The sequence below is a fragment of the Loxodonta africana genome, chromosome 22, assembly GCF_030014295.1.
Source record: "Loxodonta africana isolate mLoxAfr1 chromosome 22, mLoxAfr1.hap2, whole genome shotgun sequence".
Lineage (NCBI taxonomy): Eukaryota > Metazoa > Chordata > Mammalia > Proboscidea > Elephantidae > Loxodonta > Loxodonta africana.
Genome location: NC_087363.1, coordinates 2,245,541 through 2,272,672, shown reverse-complemented (window position 1 = coordinate 2,272,672; position 27,132 = coordinate 2,245,541). Strand labels below are relative to the sequence as shown.

Below are 27,132 nucleotides of genomic sequence, written 5' to 3'. Positions count from 1 at the left end.
CCCAATGCATATATTCACAGTGGTGTCCATGATTTCATTACAGGTCTTGTTTTTCTGAGCTCTCATCTCTGAAGCAGGTCTTATACAAGAGTAAATGGGATACGGTAACAATGTAACAGAATTTGTCCTCCTGGGACTCACTCAAGATCCTGAGGGCCAAAAAGTGTCATTTGTCATGTTTCTGCTCATCTACATTGTCACAATGGTGGGCAACCTGATCATTGTCATGACTGTTATTGTCAGCCCCTCCCTGGGCTCTCCCATGTACTTCTTCCTTGCCTATCTGTCACTCATGGATGCTGTTTATTCTACTGCCGTTTCCCCCAAAATGATTCTAGACTTACTCTGTGATAAAAGACTATTTCCTTCCCAGTTTGCAGGGGCCAGCTCTTTATAGAACACTTATTTAGTGGTGCTGAGGTCTTTCTTCTGGTGGTAGTGGCCTATGACCGCTATGTGGCCATCTGTAAGCCACTGCACTACTTGACCATCATGAATCGATGGTTTTGCATTCTCTTGCTGGTGGTGGCCTGGGTTGGAGGTTTTTTGCACTCTTTGGTTCAACTTCTCTTTGTGTGCAGCCTCCCCTTCTGTGGCCCCAATGTCATTAATCACTTTGGCTGTGACATTTACCCATTACTGGAACTTGCTTGCTCTGAAACCTATTTTATTGGCCTCATTGTGGTTGCCAATGGTGGAGCCATCTATATGATTATTTTTATCCTTCTACTAATCTCCTATGGGGTCATCCTAAACTCCCTGAAGACTCACAGTCAGGAAGGGAGGCACAAAGCCCTGTCTACCTGCAGCTCCCACATCACAGTGGTTGTCCTTTTTTTGTCCCATATATCTTCATATATGTTAGACCTGTTTCCAATTTTCCTATTGACAAATCCATGACTGTGGCTTATACAGTTATCACTCCCATGTTGAATCCTCTGATATACACCCTGAGAAATTCTGAGATGAAAAAAGCTATGGAAAAAATCTGGAGCACAACGTTAACCACAGGTAGAGTAAGAATTTGTGTCCACACAGAAAATATCATTGCTAATCTAAAGCAAGAAATAGGCAATAAATGATCAGAATGAATGATTAAGTCAATTCAGTGGATTCTCTAGGAATACTTCTCTTTATTGATGCAAACACATCCAAAATGTAGAATAAATTACTCTTTGAGGTTAGAATAAACTAATAGAGACATTCTGGGAGCTGGATGAAGGGCATTCGTGTTTTTTCTTTTATAAATAAAAATAAAACTAAGCTCACATTGTAATTTTATTTTTCTCAGTACATGCTGAAACAGGACTTAGAAGAAATTCTTTTTTTTTTTCCTTTTAAAAAGAGAATAAACAAGGTACTTTGGAAAATTTTGTATTATTCAAATTAATGAGAAAACAATTAGGCCAATACTTAGAACAAATTTCTGAGGCCAAAAGTATGGTTTTAAAATTTTACTGTTCATTATTTTATTAGCACAACAGTTTTTTTTAAACTCCACTATGCACTTTGTGTTTAAGATTACTTCTGTTCCTCTGGGCAATGTCTATGCATTTGTAATTCTGCATACTTTAGTGGGACATGATATTGTGTTTGGTTTGAGACATCATCAGTGAGCAATTTTGGTAGATAGGATGTGGTAGATGAAGAAAACTCATTCGAGCTCTTGATTAGAGGACAGATAGTATGCTCACGTGGGTTTGAAAATAACATTCATCTAAGTTATAAACAATGTTTTCCTCATTAGTAATTATGTGCATTTTTGCAATTCTTAAAAGATTAGAGGTTCTGATTTTATCTCCATGAAATTGAATTTATGAAAAGAAATGTATTATTTTACATAAGCAGCATGTTCTCTAAAAGTTGTATTAAATTTAAATATATTTTAATGTAAAGACTTAATAATGATTTTTTTTGGTAAAAATAAAATTTTGGTTTTTTCATTTTTGTGTAAAAATAAGTTTTTCTCAACCTACAGCCCATCCAGACACATCCCAAAACCAGAAATCAGAAAGAATTTTCTTAATGTAATATGGAACATAATCTATGCTTAACAAGATTTTATTTTTTTAACTAAAAGAAAGATTTTAGAACTTTTCTTATTTTTAAATTTTAGTGTATAATTTTTCATGTATATCCAGCAACATATGCTATTATTTATAAATCTTGTAGCCTCTTGTCTGGAATATTATCAATATCATTGAAACTACCTGATTGCTCTTCTCTGATGACATTTCTCCACCTCTTCTCAGAAGTAATCCCAATCCTAAGTTTTTAATCATAGTTAAAAATAGTTTAATTATGTATGTATGTATCCTTAATGTATATTGTTTAGATTTTCTTATTCCAGTAGTTTCCTTATGGACAATTTGGTATTGTCTATGAGTTTTTTTTTTGAGTAAGATCATAGACAGGATCCTACATCTGCGAATAGGGATAGTTTTGCCAATTCCTTTTCAATTTCAAATGCCGTTATTTCTTTTTCTTGGCTTGTTGCTCTAGCTAGGACTTCCAGCACAATGTTAAATAGGAGTGGCAATAAAGGGCCTCCTTGTTTTGCTGATGTTCTAAGGGGGAATGCTTTCAGCCTCTCTCCACTGAGAATGATGTTGGCTTTTGGTTTTGCATAGATGTCCTTTATTATGTTGAGGAATTTCTCTACTATTCCTATTTTATTGAGAGTTTTTATCAGGAATAAGTGTTGAGCTTTATCAAATGTCTATTGTGTTATGTGATTTTTTTCTTTTGTTCTATTTACATGATGGATTATGTTGACTGATTTTCTAATGTTGAACCAACCTTGCATATCTGGTATGAATTTTAATATTAAGAGTTCTTTAGGTTGATATCTGGCTGATGCTGACCTATGTCCTAGACTCTGGTGTTGTCTGATGTTGCTGGTTCTCTAACATAAAAAAAAAAAAAAATAAGGTCTGCCTTTAATATTTCTTGTAAGTTTTGTTTGGTTATTAGAATTACTTCAACTTCTGTTTATCTGGATATGTACTAATTTTGCTATTGTATTGGAGAGTCTTGCAGGATATATTATTCTTAGTTTGCATTTTTATCAAATCAAGGTTTTACACGTGTCATTCCATCATCTTCTTACCTTCATCGTTTTTGCCAAGTCATCAGAGTTTAATCTTATTTTTCCCTTTTGTAAGTGACTTTTTGTTTTTCTAGATCTGCTCTCAGGATTCTTTCTTTGTCTTTGGTTTTGGCAAGTGTGATTATGATGTATTGTTGTGACATTCTTTTGCAGTTCATCGTATATGGGGCTATTTGAGCTTATTAGATGGTCAGGTTTTCTTCTTTCATGATATTTGGAAGTTTTCTGTCAGTAAATCTTCAACAACCTTCTCTGTGTTTTCCACTTTCTCTCCCTGTTCTGAAACTCCAATCACATGCAAATTTTTGCTCTTGATTCTGTCCCACATAATTCTTAATTTTTCTTCGTTGTCTTCTCTAATTTTTCCTCAGAGAAAGTGGTGTAGCTATGTTTGCCTTCAATATAGCTGGTTCTGTCTTCTATTGTTTCAAATTTGCTTTTAACCTTCTATTCAGTTGTCTATTTCTGAACTTTTGTTATCTTTTTGATTAACCATGCCTTTTTTTTTTTTGCATGGTTTCTAATTGTTTATTTATTGTGATTTTTTCTTGTATTATTTTTCTTTATTCTTGTATATTTTTGTCTTTGTTTTCCTTGATTTCGAGTATGTTTTTGTTGGTTTCATCTCTTTTTTTCCATGATTTTGTGATTTTTTTCTTTTTTTTTTTTCCCTGTGTTTTTCTTGATCTCTTTCCTAATGTCTTGGAAAGCCCTAAATATTAGTATTTTGAATTACCAGGTAGTTCCACTGCCTTTTCTTCTACCAGAAGTTTATCTGATTCTTTATTTTGGTCACTTGCTGGAGCCATCTTGTCCTGCTGTCTCTGAGACATTAAGGTCTTTTTTTCTTTATATATTGATTGTAAACTTATTTGTTTCATCCTGTTTTTGTCTTTTGATTCTATGCCAGGGAAGGTAGGCTGGTCATTCTTTGCTGCTTGCTTGTCTCTGGTATGATAGCTTTCACCACATTCTCTGATTGGCAAGGCAGCAGCAGGCAGGGTGAGCCCACTTCTTTCTACACTGATTTGGTGAGGTGGGTGAAGGTGTACTGAGTGGGTGTTTTTTGCCTTCTGATGTTGGTCCAGAGGTGTGCAAATATTCACAGCCCCTCACCAGTTGGGCGGGGGTGTCAGTGGGGTGTCGTACAGGCTTACTTCCCACCATTCAGCAGTTGATTGAGTGGTGGGAGAGGACGTGCAATGGGAATCTGGGATGGAGGTGTGCCTGAGTGTTGGGGGATGCTCTAGCCTTGGCTGCTTTGAGGGGGCCCAAGTAAAAGGAGGGAAGTGGCATATGGGGCAGAAGGGCGAGGTACGGAAAAGCTTGTATTTCTGGTTACCAAGTATTCTATGTCCTGTTGTGAGCTCTGTGAAGTTGCTTTCCCATCTTTCCTGTCTGGGCTCATTGCTGGCTGTGCTTCAAGAGGGCAACACTGTTCATATTTGTTGACAGGGGACATCCACTTCATGTCTCTCCTAGATCTCTGTTTTCTGTCAGTATCTTCTTTCATTCAGTATTTTTTTAATTAACTTTTCTTGTGCTTCAAGTGAAAGTTTACAAATCAAGCCAGTCTGTCAAACATAAACTTATTTTTTTTTTACACCTTACTTCATACACCCATTTACTCTCGGCCTAATGAGTCAGCCCTCTCCCTCCTTCCAGTCTCTCCTTTTGTGACAATTTTGCCAGTTTCTAACCCTCTCTACCCTCCCATCATCCCTCCAGACAAGAGCTGCCAACACTGTCTCAAGTGTCCACCTGATACAAGCAGCTCACTCTTCATCAGCATCACTCTCCAACCCATTGTCCAGTCCCTTCCATGTCTGATGAGTTGTCTTCAGGAATGGTTCCTGTCCAGGCCTACAGAAGGTTTGGGAAACATGACTGTCAGGATTCTTCTAGTCTCAGTCTGACTATTAAGTCTAGTCTTTTTATGAGAATTTGGGATCTGCACCCCCACAGTTCTCCTGCTCCCTCAGGGATTCTCTGTTGTGCTTCCTGTCAGGGCAGTCATCGGTTGTGGCCGGGCACCAACTAGTTTTTCTGGTCTCAGGATGATGTAAGTCTCTAGTTCATGTGGCCCTTTCTGTCTCTTGGGCTGATAGCTATCGTGTGACCTTGGTGTTCTTCATTCTCCTTTGATCCAGGTGGGTTGAGACCAGTTGATGCATCTTACATGGCTGCTTGTTAGCATTTAAGACCCCAGATGCCACACTTCAAAGTAGGATGCAGAATGTTTTCTTAATACAATTTATTTTCCCAATTGACTTAGAAGTCCCCTTAAGCCATAGTCCCAAAACCCCTGCCCTTGCTTCACTGACCTTCGAAGCATTCAGTTTATTCAGGAAAGTTCTTTGCTTTTGGTCCAGTCCAGTTGAGCTGACCTTCCCTATATTGGGTATTGTCCTTCCCTTCACCTAAAGTAGTTCTTAACTACTATCTAATCAGTAAATAACTCTCTCCCACCCTCCCTACCTCCCCCCTCTCGTAACCAAAAAAGAATGTGTTCTTCTCAGTTTATACTAGTTCTCAAGATCTTATAATAGTGGTCTTATACAACATTTGTCCTTTTCATCTGGCTAATTTCACTCAGCATAATGCTTTCCAGGTTCCTCCATGTTATGAAATGTTTCACAGATTCGTCACTGTTCTTTTTCCATCCGTAGTATTCCATTGTGTGAATATACCGTAATTTATTTAACCATTCATCCATTGAGGGAGACCTTGGTTGCTTCCAGCTTTTTGCTATTGTAAACAATGCTGCAATAAACATGGGCGTGCATATATCTGTTCATGTAAAGGCTCTTATTTCTCTAGGATATATTCTGAGTTGTGGGATTTCTGGGTTGTATGGTAGTTCTATTTCTAACTTTTTAAGGAAAGGCCAGATAGATTTCCAAAGGGGTTGTACCATTTTACATTCCCACCAGCATTTTATAAGAGTTCCAATCTCTCCGCAGCCTCTCCAACATTTCTTATTTTGTGTTTTTTGGATTAATGCCAGCCTCGTTGGAGTGAGATGGAATCTCATTGAAGTTTCAATTTGCGTTTCTGTAATGGCTAATGATTGAGAGCATTCTGTCACGTATCTGTTAGTCGCCTGAATATCTGCTTTAGTGAAGTGAGTGTTCATATCCTTTGCCGAATTTTTAATTGGTTGTTTGTCTTTTTGTGGTTGAGTTTTAACAGAATCATATAGATTTTAGAGATCAGGCGCTGGTCAGAAATTCCATAGGTGAAAATTTTTTCCCGACCTGTAGGTGGTCTTTTTACCCTTTTGGTGAAGTCTTTAGATGAGCATAGGTGTTTGATTTTTAGGAGCTCCCAGTTATCTGGTTTCTCTTTGTCATTTTTAATAATCTTTTATATTCTGTTTATGCCTTGTATTAGGGCTCCTAACGTTGTCCCTATTTTTCCTTCCATGATCTTTATCGTTTTAGTTTTTACATTTAGGTCTTTGATCCTTTTGGAGTTAGTTTTTGTGCATGGTGTGAGGTATGGGTCCTCTTTCATTTTTTTGCAAGTGGATATCCAGTTACGCCAGCACCATTTGTTAAAAAGACTATCTTTTCCCCAATTAACTGGCACTGGGCCTTTGTCAAATATCAGCTGCTCATATGTGGATGGATTTATATCTGGGTTCTCAGTTCTGTTCCATTGGTCTTTGTGCCTGTTGTTGTACCAGTACCAGGCTGTTTTGACTCCTGTGGCTGTATAATATGTTCTAAAATCAGGTAGAGTGAGGCCTCCCACTTTCTTCTTCTTTTTCAGTAATGCTTTGCTTATCCAGGGCTTCTTTCCCTTCCAAATAAAGTTGGTGATTTCTTTCTCCATCACTTTAAAAAAATGTCATTGGAATTTGGATCGGAAGTGCATTGTATATATAGATGGCTTTTGGTAGAATAGATATTTTTACTACGTTAAGTCTTCCTATCCAAGAGTAAGGTAGGTTTTTCCACTTATGTAAGTCCTTTTTAGTTTCTTGCACTAGTACTTTGCAGTATTCTTTGTATAGGTCTTTTACATCTTTGGTAAGATTTATTCTTAAGTATTTTATCTTCTTGGGGGCTACTGTGAATGGTATTGATTTGGTGATTTCCTCTTCGGTGTTCTTTTTGTTGATGTAGAGGAATCCAAGTGATTTTTCTATGTTTATCTTGTAACCTGAGACTCTGCCAAACTCTTCTATTAGTTTCAGTAGTTTTCTTGAGGATTCCTTAGGGTTTTCTGTGTATAAGATCATGTCATCTGCAAATAGAGATAATTTTACTTCCTCCTTGCCAATCCGGATGCCCTTTATTTCTTTGTCTAGCCTAATTGCTCTGGCTAGGACCTCTAGCACAATGTTGAATAAGAGCGGTGATAAAGGGCATCCTTGTCTCATTCCCGTTCTTAAGGGAATTGCTTTCAGGCTCTCTCCATTTAGAGTGATGTTGGCTGTTGGCTTTGTATAGATGCCTTTTTTTATGCTGAGGAATTTTCCTTCAATTCATATTTTGCTGAGTTTTTTTTATCATGAATGGGTGTTGGACTTTATCAAATGTCTTTTCTGCATCAATTGATAAGATCATGTGGTTTTTGTCTTTTGGTTTATTTCTATGGTGGATTACATTCATGGTTTTTCTAATAATAAACCAACCTCGCATACCTTGTATAAATCCCACTTGGTCGTGGTGGATTATTTTTTTGATATGTTGTTGAATTCCATTGGCTAGAATTTTGTTGAGGATTTTTGCATCTATGTTCATGAGGGATATAGGTCTGTAATTTTCTTTTTTTGTGGTGTCTTTACCTGGTTTTGGTATCAGGGATATGGCGGCCTCATAGAATGAGTTAGGCAGTATTCCCTCATTTTCTATGCTTTGAAATACCATCAGTAGTAGTGGTGTTAACTCTTCTCTGAAAGTTTGGTAGAACTCTGTGGTAAAGCCGTCCGGGCCAGGGATTTTTTTTGTTGGGAGTTTTTTGATTACCTTTTCAATCTCTTTTTTTGTTATGGGTCTATTTAGTTCTTCTACTTCTGATTGTTTTAGTTTAGGTAGGTAGTGTTTTTCTAGGAATTCATCCATTTCTTCTAGGTTTGCAAATTTGTTAGAGTGCAACTTTTTGTAATAATCTGATATAATTCTTTCAATTTCAGTTGGGTCTGTTGTGATATGGACCATCTCGTTTCTTATTCAGGTTATTTGTTTCCTATCCTGTATTTCTTTAGTCAGTCTGGCAAATGGTTTATCAATTTTGTTCATTTTTTCAAAGAACTAACATTTGGCTTTGTTAATGCTTTCAATTGTTTTTCTGTTCTCTAATTCATTTAGTTCAGCTCTAATTTTTATTATTTGTTTTCTTCGGGTGCCTGATGGATTCTTTTGTTGCTCGCTTTCTATTTGTTCAAGTTGTAGGGACAGTTCTCTGATTTTGGCTCTTTCTTCTTTTTGTATGTGTGCATTTATCGATATAAATTGACCTCTGAGCACTGCTTTTGCTGTGTCCCAGAGGTTTTGATAGGAAATGTTTTCATTCTCTTTGCATTCTATGAATTTCTTTATTCCCTCCTTAATGTCTTCTATAACCCAGTCTTTTTTGAGCAGGGTATTGTTCAGTTTCCAAGTATTTGATTTCTTTTCCCTAATTTTTCTGTTATTTTTTTTTTTTTTAATTTTTCTGTTATTCATTTCCACTTTTATGGCCTTTGGTCTGAGAAGATGCTTTGTAATATTTCGATGTTTTGGATTCTGCAAAGGTTTGTTTTATGACCTAATATGTAATCTATTCTAGAGAATGTTCCATGTGCGCTAGGAAAAAAAGTATACTTTGCAGCATTTGGGTGGAGTGTTCTGTATAAGTCTATGACGTCAAGTTTGTTGATTGGAGCAATTAGGTCTTCCGTGTCTCTATTGAGCTTTTTACTGGAAAGTGGTGTGTTGAAGTCTCCTACTATAATTGCGTAGGTATTTATCTCACTTTTCTGTCCTGTTAAAGTTTGTTTTATGTATCTTACAGCCCTGTCATTGGGTACATAAATATTTAACTTGGTTATATCTTCCTGGTCAATTGTCCCTTTAATCATTATGTAGTGTCCTTCTTTATCATTTGTGGTGGATTTAACTTTAAAGTCTATTTTGTCAGAAATTAATATTGCTCCTCCTGCTCTTTTTTGCATGTTGTTTGCTCGATATATTTTTTCCATCCTTTGAGTTTTAGTTTGTTTGTGTCTCTAAGTCTAAGGTGTGTCTCTTGCAGGCAGCATATATATGGATCGTGTTTCTTTATCGAGTCTAAGACTCTCTGTCTCTTTATTGGTGCATTTAGTCCATTTACATTCAGAGTAATTATATATTAGTATGTGTTTAGTGCTGTCACTTTGATGCCTTTTTATGTGTGTTGTTGACAATTTCATTTTTCCACTTTTTTGTGCTGAGACTTTTTCTTTGCAAATTGTGTGTTCCTCATTTTCATAGTATTTGGCTTTATGTTTGCTGAGTTGTTATGTTTTTCTTGGTTTTTATTTTGAGTTCTGGAGTTATACCTCTTTATTGTTACCTTAATATTTACCCTATTTTTCTAAGTAAAAACCTAACTTGTATTGTCCTATATTGCCTTGTATCCCTCTCCATATGGCCTTTCTATGCCACCTGTATTTAGTCCCTCTTTTCGATTATTCTGATCTTTTACATATTGACCTCAATGATTCTGTTTTGAGCGTTTTTTTCTTTTCAAAATTAATCTTAATTTCTTTTTGTTATTTTCCTATTTTTGTTGGTATCAGGATGTTCTGTTCTGTGACCTTGTGTTGTGCTGGTATCTGATATTGGTTTTCTGACCAAACAATTTCCTTTAGTATTTCTTGTAGCTTTGGTTTGGTTTTTGCAAATTCTCTAAGTTTGCGTTTATCTGTTTTAATTTCACCTTCATATTTTAGAGAGAGTTTTGCTGGATATATGATCTTTGGCTGGCAATTCTTCTCCTTCAGTGCTCTATATATGTCATCCCATTGCCTTCTTGACTGCATGGTTTCTGCTGAGTAGTGTGAACTTATTCTTATTGATTCTCCTTTGTAGGAGACCTTTCTTTTATCCCTGGCTGCTTTTCAAATTTTCTCTTTATCTTTGGTTTTGGCAAGTTTGATGATAATATGTCTTGGTGATTTTCTTTTTGAATCAATCTTAAATGGGGTTCGATGAGCATCTTGGATAGATATCCTTTCGTCTTTCATGATGTCAGGGAAGTTTTCTCCCAACAGAACTTCAACTATTCTCTCTGTATTTTCTGTTATCCTTCCCAGGTCTGGGACTCCAATTACACGCAAGTTATTTTTCTTGATAGAGTGCCACATGATTCTTAGGGTTTCTTCATTTTTTTAGATTCTTGTATCTGATTGTTTTTCAGCTATATTGGTGTCTCTTCTCTTGTCCTCCAGATCCCCCACCCTGCATTCCAATTGCTCGAGTTTGCTCCTCTGACTTCCTGATGAGTTGTCTAATTCTGTCATTTTACTCTTAATCTTTTGGATTTCTGAATGCTGTCTCTCTATGGATTCTTGCAGCTTATTAATTTTTCTACTACGTTCTTGAATAATCTTTTTGAGTTCTTCAACTGCTTTGTCAGTGTGTTCCTTGGCTTTTTCTGTAGATTGCCATATTTCATTTCTGAGGTCATCCCTGATATCTTGAAGCATTCTGTAAATTAGATTTTTATATTCTGCATCTGGCAATTCCAGGATTGTATCTTCATTTGGGAAAGATTTTGATTCTTTATTTTGGGGGGTTGTGAAGCAATCATGGTCTGCTTCTTTATGTGGTTTGATATCAACTGCTGTCTCCGAGCCATCTCTAAGATATTATAGTGATTTATTCTATATTTGCTCACTGAGATTTATCTTGTTTTGTTTTCTTTCGATATACGTAGATGGGCTACTAGATTGCACTGTCTTGATTGTTGTAGCCCTTGACTCACTTATGCCATATTACGAGCTGGTTTGGGCTGTTACCAGATATATAAGCCTAAAAGTCCATTCACTATTCTTGAGTAGAATCTGATTTTGGGTCATCAAGTGTGTGATGCAGACTGTCACTTATCCACTAGAGAAGTAGTGGTGATAGTTGTGTGCACCAGATTCTAGTAGCAACAGGGGGTCACACTCCAGGGGGGGCAGGAATTTGACAGGCTTCCCCCAAGTGTCAGTGAGGTAGGTGTGTCTCTATTCCTCAACCACTCTGGTGGGTGGGCTCTGCAGCTGTACCTTAGACCCCCAATGCAAGTACCTCTACAGATTGGTAGGTGTCACCCTCCTTAGACCCCTAAGGCAGGAGGCTAGGTGGTCTAGGGGGAGCTTCAGCCCTCAGTTCCCTGTTGTGGGTCAGTGAGGGCTCTGTTGAATAAGCAGAGTTATCAGACCTGGGAAACTTGTCTTTCCAGTAATCTGCTAAAACAATTACAGTCAGATCCTTATCAGAATTGCCTTTGCGTTATAATAGCCACCTTGTTCCCTGTAGGGATGAAAGTGGATCACATATGTTTGGCTGGATCTGGTTCTGTGTTTTCAGTCCAATTAGGGAAGGATTTTTGGTCCCTGGGTTTTTTGTGGTTGCTTCTCTCAGGCCAGGAGAATGGGTTAGAAAAGACCAAAAAAAAAAAAAAAAAGAAAAACCGCAGCGCAGTTCACTCTCTGGCTCAGGAAATTCCAATGTTAATGAAGCTGTTTGGGAAGGGGAGGGGAGGGTTCAGATAAATAGGAGAGAGTACCACCCAGGAATATAGACAAAGTTACTTACCTTGCTTGGGATGACTGTTTTATCTGAGATTCCCGAGGGGCGGACGTGTTGACTGTGTGTACTGGCTTGGTCGAGATTGCCCCTGAGGGTCAGGCTTGCGTCCTGTGCTTGTGCTGTCTCAGAAGCTGTGGTCAGTTCCTCCGCTCCCAGTCCAAAGCCCAGCGCCAAGGTTCCCGGGCTGGGACGCTGCACTTCAGGCTCCAAAACCAGTCACTGCCTCCTGGTGACTTCTCCTCCTGTCAGCCGCATCGCTGCACTGCCTGTGTGCACTGGCTGGGCTTCCCCTGAGGTCACTTCTGGGGGCTAGGGCTGTGTCCCCTGTTTGCACTGTCTCAGGATGCCATGCTCAGCTCCCCTGCACCAAGTCCAAAGCCTGGCGCCAAGGTTTTCTGACTGGGATGCTGGCTCCAGTCTCCAAAAACAGTCATTGCTTCCCCATGGTTGCTCGTTCTCAGTCTCTGTCACTCAGGTCAGCTCTTTAGATCTGTGTTTGATGGTCAGGGTTCGTAGATTGTCATGTATGTGATTGATTCACTTGTTTTTCTCAGTCTTTGTTGCAAGAGGGATCCAAGGTAGCTTCTACCTAGTCAGCCATCTTGGCCCTGCCTCCTGACACCTATTTTATAGGTCTCACTGTGGTTGCCAATGGTGGAGCCATCTGTGTGGTATTTTTTGTCCTTCTACTAATCTCCTATGGGGTCATCCTAAGCTCCCTGAAGACTAACAATCAGGAAAGGAGGCGCGAAGCCCTGTCCACGTCACAGTGGTTGTCCTCTTTTTTGTGCTGTGTATTTTCTTGTATGTTAGACCTGTTTCCAACTTTGCCATTGATAAATCTATGACTGTGGTTTTTACAGTTATCACTCCCATTTTCAATTCTCTGGTTTACACCTTGAGAAATTCTGAGATGAAAAAATGCTATAGAAAAAATCTGGGGTGGAAAGTTAACCAAAAGTAGAATAAGAATTTGTGTCCACACTGAAAATACCATTGCTAAATCTTTAAAGTAACAAATAGGCAGTTAATTATCACAATGAATGATTAAGTCAATTCAACAGATTCTCTAGGAATACTAGTCTTTATTGATGCAAAGGCATAAAAAAAAATTGAATAAATTATTCTTCCAGGTTAGAATTAACCTAACAAATAGAGACCTTCTGAAGGCCAGATAAAAGGCACAGGTTTTTTTTTTTTTTCCTGTTATAAATATAAGTAAAACTAAGCTTACATTGTAATTTTATTTTTCTCAGTATATGCTGAAACAGGACTTAGAAGAAATTCTTTTGTTTTTTCCTCTTTAAAAAAAACGTAAATCAAGTTACTTTCTGAAAATTTTCTATCATCCAAATTCATGAGAAAACAATTTGACAAATCCTTAGAACAAATTTTTGAGGCCAAGGGTGTGATTTTAAAATTTTACTGTTCATTATTCTATTAGCACAACAGCTTTTTTTTTTTTTTTTAGCTCCACTATGCATTTTTTTTTTTTTTTAATGCATTTTGTGTTTAAGACTACTTCTGTTCCTCTGGGCAATGTCTATGCATTTGCAATTCTATATGTTTAAGAGGGCCGTGATATTATGTTTGGTTTGAGACACCATTAGTGAGCAATTTTGATAGATGGGATGTGGTTGATGAAGAAAACTCCTTCTAGTTCTTGATTAGAGGAAAGATACTATTTCACCAAGGATTTGAAAATCACATTAATCTAAGTCATAAACATATTTTATATTTTCCTCACTAGTTATCATGTGCATGTTTTTTATAATTCTGAAATGAGTAGGTAGAGCTTCCAATTTTGTCTCCATAAACTTGAAGATATATAAAGTAATGTGTTATTTTGCATAAGCAGCATGTTCCCTAAAAATCGTAGTGTAAACTTTAAATGTAAACTCTTTTCACACATAGGCTTAGTCATGATTTGTTTTGGCAAAAGGAAAATTTCGCTTTTTATGCAAAAAAATAAGTTCTTCTCAGTCTACAGCCCAAGCAGGAACATCCTAAAGCCAGAAAGCAGAATGTTCTCAGTGTAATATGGTACATTATCTATGCTAAACAAGTGTTTACTTTTCTAACTAAAAGACAGATTTTAGAACTTTTCTTATTTTTAAGTTTTAGTGTACAATTTTTCATGTATATCCAACAACATATGCAATTATTTATAAATCTCGTAGCCACCTACCTAGAATATTACTAATATCATTGAAACTCCCTGATTACACTTCTCTGAGGCCGTTCCGCCCCCTCTCCTCAAAAGTAATCCCAATCCTAATTTTTTAATCACAGTTAAAAATAGTTTAACTATGTATGTGTGTATCCTTAAAGTGTATTGTTTAGATTTTCTTATTCCTTACTTTTTAAAAAATTACTTTCTGTTGCCCATAGTTTTCTGAATCTTAACTTTTGTCACTCAGCGTTAACTTTCTAAGATTTGATTATGTTTTTCTTGCTGCATATGATATAATTGTTTGAATATGCCACAGGTTATGTACAATTCTCTAGTCAGTGTTCATATAGATCATTTCAAGTTTTTGTTATCATACACAGTGTCACTGTGGACATTCTAAAAGAAATTATTTTGTGTTAAATAGGGTATTTACATGTTCACTTTAACAGCTGGTTGCAATTTTTTCCTTAAGAGGTATCATCAGTTATACTCATGCCACCAGAGTTTAACAGTTCCATTACTCTATATATTTACCAACACCAGATGTTGTAGATGCTTGATATTTTGGCCATTCAATGGGTATAAAACTGTGATTTCACTGTGGTTTTAATTTGCATTTCGTATTTCTATTGAAGTTGAATATATTTTCCTGTTTATTAGACATCACTTTTCCCCTCTTCTATGAGTTGTATATCTATGTCTTTTGACAGTTTTTCTACTGGATTGTTTTTCCATTACTAAATTGTATATGTACCTTGTGTACTAATTCTTTATTTTTGTTTATAAGTAGTAAAAAAGGCTTTTTCCTGTTTGTGGTTTTTCTTTTTATGCTTTTAACATTTCATTTGAAAAATAGTAACTTCTTAATGTAGTTAAATTTCTCAGTCTTTATGTGTTTGGTTAGCTCCTCTAAAACCAAAACCCATTGCTGTCAAGTCGATTCTGACTCATAGAGACCTATAGCAGAGAGTAGAACTGCCCCATATGGTTTCCGAAGAGCAGCTGGTGGTTTTGAATGGCCGAGCTTTTGGATAGCAGCCTAACTCTTAACTACTGTACCACCAGGGACAGGAAAATATTCTATATTGTCTTCTAAAGATTTCAGTAATTTGAATTTTTATCATCCAATTGTAGTCTACCGAATATTTTATTTTTGTAGCTAAACATGGCATCAGTAATGTATTCTTCCTGCCCCTTTCCTCAGAATAGGAGCCTCAAATTCCATGTAAATGTAATGAAACAATGAGTGTGTTCATTAGTAGACACATTTCTTCTGTGGCCACTAGGGTTTCCAAGCATACCAAGCTCAAAATTTTGAGGAAGCATCAAAAGAAGATGAATGGACAGGAGAAAGATGTAGCAGTCTGCTTCTGTAAAGGTTATAGCCTTGAAAACACTATAGGGCAGTTCTACTCTGTCTTCTGGGGTCACTATGAGTTGGAATTGACTTGATGGCAATGTTTTTGTTTTGGTTTATTACTCCTAAAGAAGGAGCCCTCGTACTGCAACATGTAAGCACTAGGCTGCTAAATGATAGGTTGGTGGTTAGAACCCATCCACTGGCTCTGCAGGGGAAAGACCTGGCAATCTGCTCCTGTAAAGATTATGGCCCAGCTTAGGGGATAATGAGTTTATGTTAATTGTGGAGGAACAACTCACAAAAGGAAGATGAGTATGGTTGCACAACTCAAGGAATATAATCAATGTAACTGAGTTGTACTTGTAGAAATTGTTGAATTGGTGTATATTCTGCTGTGTATATTATCAAACACAATAAAAAATAAATTATTGAGAAAAGAAGACAAAAGGAAAACACAGTCACTGTGCCAAAAGAATTAGTCTAAGTTCAACCATTTCAGCAGGTAGCATATAATCAAGAACTGATGCTACTGAAGGAAGAAAATCTAAGCTGTGCTGAAGGCATTGGTGAAAAACAAGGCTTCAGGAATTGACGGAATCCCAGTTGAGATGTTTCAGCAATGGATACAACCCTGTAAATTCTTCACAACTTCAATCTTTTATCCATTTATCATGATGTTGCTTATTGGTCCAGTTGTAAGGTTTTTCTTTTCTTTATGTTGAGGTGCAATCCATACTGAAGGCTGTGGCCTTTGATCTCCATCAGTAAGTGTTTCAAGTCCTCTTCACTTTCAGCAAGCAAGATTCTGCAATCTGCATAATGCAGGTTTCAATATAGAGCTCATAAAATGAGATAAATGATATATAATGTTAAATTCAATATTTTGAAAGGCATTGTGGAGGAAGGTTTCTTATTTTCATTAGATCATGTCACAGATGTAGCCACTCACATATCAAACACAGTTTTAAAACCAAAGTATTGTTGTTGAAAACCAAAAAAAAAAAAAAAACTGTTGTCATCGAGTTGAATCTAACTCATATCGACCCCATAGGACAGAGAAGAACTGCCCCATGGGGTTTCCAAGGAGCTCCTGATGGATTCGAACTGCCAAACATTTCTGGTTAGCAGCCATAGCTCTTAACCACTATGCCACCGGGATTTCAAACATCATTGAGGGTGAAGCAAAAAACGCATGAAAATGAATGGGGAAATTACTGTGAGAGAAGATTCCAAGCATCCATTTTCTAAGGAGATGTTGTGTGCAAGACTCTGGGGAGGAAACATCGTTGAACAGGGCATGAAATTTTTGGCAAAAAGTTTGTGATCTTCTCAAATTTATTATTGGCCCTTTTGTTTCCAGGCTCTGACACCTGAGTTCAACATCTTCAAAAGAATGCATGGAAAATAGAAACGTTGTGACTCAGTTTTTACCCCAAGAACTCATTCAGTATCCTGAGGGGCAAAAAGTTTCACTTGTTACATTCTTACGCATCTACATTGTGAAGGTAGTGGACAATCTGCTGATCATGGTGACAGTCATGGCCAGCCAATCCTTAGGTTCCCCTTATATATTTTTTTCTCACCTTTTTATTATTTATATATACTGTATTTTCTACTTCTGTTACTCCCAAAATGAGCATAGACAAGATCTATGAGAAAAAGACCATTTCCTCCCATACTTGCATGGCACAACTCTTTATAAATCATTTATTTGCTGAGGCTGAAGTTATTCTTCTGGTGGTGATGGCCTATGACTCATTATGTGGCCGTTTGTAAACCTTTTCATTATTTGGTGACCATGAATTGGTGGATGTGTGTTCTCATGCTATTGGTAGCCTCAGTTGGGGGCTTTGTACACTCTTTGGTTCAATTTCTCTTTATTTATCTGTTCCCTTTCTGTGGCCCCAAAGTCATTGCCAACTTTGTGTGTACTGTGTATTCCTTATTGAAACTTGCTTGCATGAACAATTACGTCGCTGGACTTTGTATGACAGCCAACGGAGGGCCAATTTTCACTGCAATCTTCTTCATCCTACTAATGTTCTATGCGGTATCTTACACTCCTTGAAGGAAAACATCTGTCCATCCCATATCACGGTGGTCATTTTATTCTTTATTCTCTGTATCTTCCTGTATGCAAGGCCCAAATCTACCTTTTGGGTTGATCTATTCATGACTATGGTTTTAGCTTTCATAACCCCTATGTTCAGCCATTTAATCTATCTATATTTTTTTATACCCTGAGAAACTCAGGAATGGAAAATGTCTTGAGGAAACTTTGGAGTAAAAAAAGTGGCCTTAGTTGGAAGAGGGCTGTAGCCCTCATTCAGAACATGATATTCATTATTTCACAGAACAAAGGAACATTTTCACTATCAGTGATCTCATTCTTTATCATTCTCCTTGGATTCTTTAGCCTATTTATTTTTCAACTTATATTTAAATTATTCTTTATATAAGTGGAATATATTATAGCCCTTAGACATAAAGAAAATTTCATAGGTTTAATCCCCTATATATGGACTCATAATGTGTTAAGTTACTTTGGTAGACAACAATTTTTGTTTTTTTTTCAAATTCTTGTTTGTGAAGCATGGTACCTTTCTGGAACATAAAAATGTGATCTAATTGAACTTATTTCTTTTAGTCCAAGACAGTGAGGTTTTAAAATCAAAAATTCAGATTTTTAGGATAGTTAATCTAACAAAAAAATAAGTGATGTGGTTAAATTAATTAAATTTCCATGACATGTTCAAAGATGAGGATAAATTCGTAATAAATGAATTTAATTAATTAATTTGTACTGTAATGAAGCAAGGATAATAAGGTATCATATAGTTGGTTTTGTGTATTGTGACTGATTTTTTTGGATAGAAAAGTTGTTTATCCCCATTTAGTACATTTTTTTTAGACTAATAGGCCTCCTCCAGTAGTTGAAATATGTATTTAAAGTCACTCATATCACAGATAGTTCAAAAATGGTTGTAGCAGTATGTCCACAAGGAACTGCAAGAAATTCAAGCTGAATTCAAAAGAGGACATCATTGCTGATGTCAGATCGATCTTGGCTGAAAGCAGAAATACCAGAAGATGTTTACCAGTATTTTATTGACTATGCAAGGGAATTGGAGTGTGTGAATCATAACAAATTATGGATAACATTGCAAAGAATAAAAATTTCAGAGCATTTAGCTATGCTCTTGAGGAACCTGTAAATAGACCAAGAGGCAGTCTTTTGAACAGAACAAGGGGATATAGAGTGCTTTAAAATCAGGAAAGATATGCATCAGGGCTGTATTCTTTCACCATACTTATTCAATCTGTATGCTGAGCAAATAATCTGAGAAACTGGACTATATGAAGAAGAATGTGGTATCTGGATTGGTGGAAGACTCATTAATAACTTAAGATATGCAGATGATACAACCTTGCTTGCTGAAAGCAAAGAGAACTTGAAACACTTACTGATGAAAATCAAAGACTATGCCCTTCAGTATGGATTGCACCTCAACATAAAGAAAATAATCCTCACAACTAAACCAATAAGCAACATCATGATAAATGGAGACAAGATTGAAGTTGTCAAGGATTTCATTTAACTTGGATCTTCAATCAATGCCCACGGAAGCAGCAGTCAAGAAATAAAGTATTGCATTGGGCAAATCTGCTCCAAAAGATTTCTTTAAAGTGTTGAAAATTAAAGATGTCACTCTGAGGACTAAGATGTGCCTGACCCAAGTCATGATATTTTCAATCACCTCATATGCTTGTGAAAGCTCTACAATGAATAAGGAAAACTGAAGAAGAGTTGATGTCTTTAAATTATGGTGTTGGTTTAGAATTTTGAATGTACCATGGATTGCCAAAAGAATGAGCAAGTCTTTCTTGGAAGAAGTACAGACAGGGTGCTCCTTGGGAGGGAGGATGGCAAGACTTTGTCTCATGTACTTTGGGCATGTCTTTCAGTAGGGACCAGTCCCTGGAGGACATTATGCTTGGTAAGATAGAAGGTCAGAGAAAAAGAGGAAGACACTTGATGAGATGGATTGACACAGTGGCTGCAACAATGGACTCAAATATAGCAATGATTGTGAGGATGCTACAGGATCAGGCAATGTTTAGTTCTGTTGTACTTATGGTGGCTATGAGTTGGAACCATACTCAATGGGGCCTAATAATAACAACAACAACATATCACAGAGTAGAGTTTCAGAATCTGCTTACATTAAACTCTCTGGGTACACTTTTTTTTTTAAACAGTGTTATGGATTGAATTGTGCCCCCTGCAAAATATGTGTTGAAATTGTAACCCCTGCACTTGTATATTGTAGGTTTCTTTTGTTATGCTAATGAAGCCATACTGGTGTAGGGTGGATCTTAAACCTAATCATGTCTTAGTTATTAAAAGACCAGAATATACAGACACACACACAAACAATATGGGGATCCTTCCCAAGCCAAAGAATGTCAAGGAAAACAGGAAGGCCCGGGGCTACTGACAAGGAAGGAATTGACACAGCTGAGACTCTGATTCGAACTTTTAGCTTTTGGAACAATGAGAAAACAAATTTCTTTAAAGCCACCTACTTTTTGTATTTGTGTTTTTAGCAAAAAAAAAAAAAAAACTACCCTTGAATTGATTCTGAGTCATAGCGATTGGGACAGACTAGAACTGCCTCATAGTATTTTTTTTTAAATAATTTTTATTGTGCTTTATGTGAAAGTTTACAAATCAAGTCAGTCTCTCACATGTGAACATATATGCACGTTACTACATACCCCCATTTACTTTTCCCCTAATGACTCAGCCCCTGCAGTCTATCCTTTTGTGACAATTTTGCCAGTTTCTAACCCTCTCTACCCTCCCGTCTCCTCTCCAGAGAGGAGATGCCAACACAGTCTCAAGTGTCCACCTGATACAAGTAGCTCACTCCTCATCACCATCTCTCTCCAACCCATTGTCCAGTCCCTTCCATGTCTGATGAGTTGTCTTCGGGAATGGTTTCTATAGCTGGGCCAACAGAAGGTTTGGGGACCATGACCGCCGGGATTCTTCTAGTCTCAGTCAGACCGTTAAGTCTGATCTTTTTATGAGAATTTGGGGTCTGCATCCCACTGTTCTCCTGCTCCCTCAGGGATTCTCTGTTGTGCTCCCTGTCAGGGCAGTCATCGATTGTGGCCGGGCACCAACTAGTTCTTCTGGTCTCAGGATGATGTAGGTCTCTGGTCCATGTGGCCCTTTCTGTCTCTTGGGCTCCTAGTTGTCGTGTGACCTTGGTGTTCTTCATTTTCCTTTGCTCCAGGTGGGTTGAGACCAATTGATGCATCTTAGATGGCCGCTTGTTAGCCTTTAAGACCCCACAAGCCACATTTCAAAGTAGGGTGCAGAATGCTTTCATAATAGAATTATTTTGCCCATTGACATAGAAGTCCCCTCAAACCATTTTCCCCAGACCCCCGCCCCTGCTCCGCTGACCTTTGAAGCATTCATTTTATCCCGGAAACCTCTTTGCTTTTAGTCCAGTCCAATTCAGCTGACCTTCCATGTATTGAGTGTTGTCTTTCCCTTCACCCAAAGCAGTTCTTATCTACTGATTAATCCATAAAAAACCCTCTCCCTCCCTCCCTCCCTCCCCACTTCATAACCACAAAAGTATGTGTTCTTCTCAGTTTTTACTATTTCTCAAGATCTTATAATAGTGGTCTTATACAATATTTATCCTTTTGCCTCTGACTAATTTCGCTCAGCATAATGCCTTCCAGGTTCCTCCATGTTATGAAATGTTTCACAGATTCTTCACTGTTCTTTATCGATGTGTAGTATTCCATTGTGTGAATATACCACAATTTATTTACCCATTCATCCATTGATGGACACCTTGGTTGCTTCCAGCTTTTTGCTATTGTAAACAGAGCTGCAATAAACATGGGTGTGCATATATCTGTTTGTGTGAAGGCTCTTGTATCTCTAGGGTATATTCCGAGGAGTGGGATTTCTGGGTTGTTTTTTTTATGGTAGTTCTATTTCTAACTGTTTAAGATAACGCCAGATAGATTTCCAAAGTGGTTGTACCATTTTACATTCCCACCAGCAGTGAATAAGAGTTCCAATCTCTCCACAGCCTCTCCAACATTTATTCTTTTGTGTTTTTTGGATTAATGCCAGCCTTGTTGGTGTGAGATGGAATCTCCTCGTAGTTTTAATTTCCATTTCTCTAATGGCTAACGATCGAGAGCATTTTCTCATGTATCTGTGGGCTGCCTGAATATCTTCTTTAGTGAAATGTGTGTTCATATTCTTTGTCCACTTATGACTGGGTTGTTTGTCTTTTTGTTGTTGAGTTTTGACAGAATCATGTAGATTTTAGAGATCAGGCGCTGGTCTGAGATGTCATAGCTGAAAATTCTTTCCCAGTCTGTAGGTGGTCTTTTTACTCTTTTGGTGAAGTCTTTAGATGAGCATTTTTAGGAGCTCCCAGTTATCGGGTTTCTCTTCATCATTTTTGGTAATGTTTTGTATTCTGTTTATGGCTTGTATTCGGGCTCCTAAGGTTGTCCCTATTTTTTCTTCCATGATCTTTATCGTTTTAGTCTTTATGTTTAGGTCTTTGATCCACTTGGAGTTAGTTTTTGTGCTTGGCGTGAGGTATGGGTCCTGTTTCATTCTTTTGTAAATGGATATCCAGTTATGCCAGCACCATTTGTTAAAAAGACTATCTTTTCCCCAATTGACTGACACTGGTCCTTTGTCAAATATCAGCTGCTCATACTTGGATGGATTTATATCTGGGTTCTCAATTCTGTTCCATTGGTCTGTGTGCCTGTTGTTGTACCAGTACCAGGCTGTTTTGACTACCATGGCTATATAATAGCTTCTGAAATCAGGTAGAGTGAGGCCTCGCACTTTCTTCTTCTTTTTCAGTAATGCTTTGCTTATCCGGGGCTTCTTTCCCTTCCATATGAAATTGGTGATTTGTTTCTCTATCCCCTTAAAATATGACATTGGAATTTGGATCGGAAGTGCATTATATGTATAAATGGCTTTTGGTAGAATAGACATTTTTACTATGTTAAGTCTTCCTATCCATGAGCAAGGTACGTTTTCCCACTTAAGTATGTCCTTTTGAATTTCTTGTAGTAGAGCTTTGTAGTTTTCTTGGTATAGGTCTTTTACATCCTTGGTAAGATTTATTCCTAAGTATATTATCTTCTTGGTGGCTACTGTGAATGGTATTGATTTGGTTATTTCCTCTTCGGTGTTCTTTTTGTTGATGTAGAAGAATCCAAGTGATTTTTGTATGTTTATTTTATAACCTGAGACTCTTCCAAACTCTTCTATTAGTTTCAGTAGTTTTCTGGAGAATTCCTTAGGGTTTTCTGTGTATAAGATCATGTCATCTGCAAATAGTGATAGCTTTACTTCCTCCTTACCAATCTGGATACCCTTTATTTCTTTGTCTAGCCTAATTGCCCTGGCTAGGACTTCCAGCACGATGTTGAATAAGAGTGGTGATAAAGGGCATCCTTGTCTGGTTCCCGTTCTCAAGGGAAATGCTTTCAGGTTCTCTCCATTTAGAGTGATATTGGCTGTTGGCTTTGCATAGATGCCCTTTATTATGTTGAGGAATTTTCCTTCAATTCCTATTTTGATAAGATTTTTTTTATCATAAATGGGTGTTGGACTTTATCAAATGCCTTTTCTGCATCAATTGATAAGATCATGTGGTTTTTATCTTTTGTTTTATTTATGTGGTGGATTACATTAATGGTTTTTCTGATGTTAAACCAGCCTTGCATACCTAGTATAAATCCCACTTGATCATGGTGAATTATTTTTTTGATGTGTTGTTGGATTCTATTGGCTAGAATTTTGTTGAGGATTTTTGCATCAATGTTCATGAGGGATATAGGTCTAAAATTTTCTTTTTTTGTGATGTCTTTACCTGGTTTTGGTATCAGGGAGATGGTAGCTTCATAGAATGAGTTGGGTAGTATTCCGTCCTTTTCTATGCTTTGAAATACCTTCAGTAGTAGTGGTGTTAACTCTTCTCTGAAAGTTTGGTAGCGCTCTGGAGTGAAGTCGTCCGGGCCAGGGCTTGTTTTTGTTGGAAGTTTTTTGATTACCGTTTCAATCTCTTTTTTTGTTATGGGTCTATTTAGTTGTTCTACTTCTGAATGTGTTAGTTTAGGTAGGTAGTGTTTTTGCAAGAATTCATCCATTTCTCCTAGGTTTGCAAATTTGTTAGAGTACAATTTTTCATAGTAATCTGAAATGATTCTTTTAATTTCATTTGGTTCTGTTGTGATATGGTCCTTCTCGTTTCTTATTCGGGTTATTTGTTTCCTCTCCTGTATTTCTTTAGTCAGTCTAGCCAATGGTTTATCAATTTTGTTAATTTTTTCGAAGAACCAGCTTTTGGCTTTGTTAATTTTTTCAATTGTTTTTCTGTTCTCTAATTCATTTAGTTCAGCTCTCATTTGTATTATTTGTTTTCTTCTGGTGCCTGATGGATTCTTTTGTTGCTCACTTTCTATTTGTTCAAGCTGTAGGGACAGTTCTCTGCTTTTGGCTCTTTCTTCTTTTTGAATGTGTGCATTTATTGATATAAATTGGCCTCTGAGCACTGCTTTTGCTGTGTCCCAGAGGTTTTGATAGGAAGTATTTTCATTCTCGTTGCATTCTATGAATTTCCTTATTCCTTCCTTGATATCTTCTATAACCCAGTCTTTTTTCAGGAGGGTATTGTTCATTTTCCAAGTATTTGATTTCTTTTCCCTAGTTTTTCTGTTATTGATTTCTAGATCATTGCCTTGTGGTCTGAGAAGATGCTTTGTAATATTTCGATGTTTTGGACTCTGCAAAGGTTTGATTTATGACCTAATATGTGGTTTATTCTAGAGAATGTTCCATGTGTACTAGAAAAAAAAGTATACTTTGCAGCAGTTGGGTGGAGAGTTCTGTAAAAGTCAATGAAGTCAAGTTGGTTGATTGTTGTAATTAGGTCTTCCGTGTCTCTATTGAACTTCTTACTGGATGTTCTGTCCTTCTCCGATAGTGGTGTGTTGAAGTCTCCTACTGTAATTGTGGAGGTGTCTATCTCACTTTTCAATTCTGTTAAAATTTGATTTATGTATCTTGCACCCCTGTCATTGGGTGCATAAATATTTAATATGGTTATGTCTTCCTGATCAATTGTCCCTTTTATCATTATATAGTGTCCTTCTTTATCCTTTGTGGTGGATTTAAGTCTAAAGTCTATTTTGTCAGAAATTAATATTGCTACTCCTCTTCTTTTTTGCTTGTTGTTTGCTTGATATATTTTTTTCCATCCTTTGAGTTTTAGTTTGTTTGTGTCTCTAAGTCTAATGTGTGTCTCTTGTAGGCAGCATATAGACGGATCGTGTTTCTTTATCCAGTCCGTGATTCTCTGTCTCTTTATTGGTGCATTTAGTCCATTTACATTCAGCGTAATTATAGATAAATAAGTTTTTAGTGTTGTCATTTTGATGCCTTTTCATGTGTGTTGTTGGCAATTTCATTTTTCCACATACTTTTTTGTGCTGAGATGTTTTTCTTAGTAAATTGTGAGATCCTCATTTTCAGAGTGTTTGACTTTAGGTTAGTTGAGTCTTTACGTTTTTCTCGAGTTATGGAGTTGTTATACCTTTTTGTGGTTACCTTATTATTTACCCCTATTTTTCTAAGTAAAAACCTAACTTGTACCGTTCTATATCGCCTTGTGTCACTCTCCATCTGGCAGTTCAAAGCTTCCTGTATTTAGTCCCTGTTTTTGATTATTGTGATCTTTTACCTATTGACTTCCATGATTCCCTGTTATGTGTATAATTTATCTTAATTTGTTTGTTTTTGTGATTTCCCTATTTGAGTTGATATCAGGACGTTCTGTTTTGTGACCTTGTATTGTGCTGGTACCTGATATTATTGGTTTTCTGACCAAACAATATCCTTTAGTATTTCTTGTAGCTTTGGTTTGGTTTTTGCAAATTCTCCAAACTTGTGTTTATCTGTAAATATCTTAATTTCGCCTTCATATTTCAGAGAGAGTTTTGTTGGATATATGATCCTTGGCTGGCAGTTTTTCTCCTTCAGTGCTCTGTATACGTCGTCCCATTCCCTTCTTGCCTGCATGGTTTCTGCTGAGTAGTCTGAACTTATTCTTATTGATTCTCCCTTGTAGGAGACCTTTCTTTTATCCCTGGCTGCTTTTAAAATTTTCTCTTTATCTTTGGTTTTGGCGAGTTTGATGATAATACGTCTTGGTGTTTGTCTTTTTGTATCAATCTTAAATGGGGTTCGATGAGCATCTTGGATAGATATCCTTTTGTCTTTCATGATGTCAGGGAAGTTTTGTGTCAGGAGTTCTTCAACTATTTTCTCCGTGTTTTCTGTCCCCCCTCCCTGTTCTGGGACTCCAATCACTCGCAAGTTATCCTTCTTGATAGAGTCCCACATGATTCTTAGGGTTTCTTCATTTTTTTTAATTCTTTTATCTGATTTTTTTTCAGCTATGTTGGTGTTGATTCCCTGGTCCTCCAGAAGTCCCAGTCTGCATTCTAATTGCTCGAGTCTGCTCCTCTGACTTCCTATTGCGTTGTCTAATTCTGTAATTTTATTGTTAATCTCTTGGATTTCTACATGCTGTCTCTCTATGGATTCTTGCAACTTATTAATTTTTCCACTATGTACTTGAATAATCTTTTTGAGTTCTTCAACAGTTTTATCGGTGTGTTCCTTGGCTTTTTCTGCAGTTTGCCTTTTTCGTTTGTGATGTCTTGAAGCATTCTGTAAATTAGTTTTTTATATTCTGTATCTGGCAATTCCAGGATTGTATCTTCATTTGGGAAATATTTTGTTTCTTTTGTTTGGGGGGTTGGAGAAGCTGTCATGGTCTGCTTCTTATGTGGTTTGATATGGACTGCTGTCTCCGAGCCGTCACTGGGAAACTAGTTTTTCCAGAAAACCCGCTAAAAAAAAAATGCAGTCAGATCCCTATCAGAGTTCTCCCTCTGGCTCAGGCTATTCGGATGTTAATGAAGCCGGAAGCCGCCTGGGGAGGGTGGGGGGAGGGATCAGAGAGAGTAGCACCTCAGAATATAGCCAGAGTTGCTTGTCTTGCTTGGAATGACTATTATATCTGAGATTTCCGTGGGGCGCATCACCTATGTGTGCTGTCTGTGTGGAGATTGCCCCGGGGGGGTCTGGCCCACTGGAGTCACAGTCAGATCCTCAGCTGCCAGCCTGGGGCGGTGCACTCCCGACTCCAAAATCAGTCGCTGCCTCCCGGGGACTCCCCTTCCCGCCTACCGCGTCGCCGCGCCACCTCCGCGAACTGGCTGGGCTCCCACCCGGGGTCAGCTCAGGCAAGCAGAGCAGCTCCCCGTGCCTACGCCGCGACCGCGCGTCCCGGTTGGGATGCCACTCTCCCCGCTCCAAGACCCGTCACTGTCTCCCGGGGCCTTCTCCCACCGGCTGCGTCGCCACACCGCCCGCGAGAACCACCTGGGCCCCCTCCTGGGGTTAGTTCAGGGGGGTGGTGCAGCTCCCCGCGCCCTCTCCCCTCCTAAATCCCGGCGGGATGGCTCCCCGGCTGGGACGCTGCTCTCCCCGCTCCAAGACCTGTCACTGCCTCCCGGGGACTTTTCCCAGTGGCTGCGCCGCCACACCACCTGCGCGAACTGGCTGGGCCCCCTCCCGGAATGA

At 37.8% G+C, this 27,132-nt stretch overlaps 1 pseudogene; it reads left to right on the top strand.

Moving 5' to 3' along the window:
* Nucleotides 1-92: 92 nt before the first annotated feature.
* Nucleotides 93-27,132, top strand: LOC135228520 (olfactory receptor 4A5-like; annotated as a pseudogene).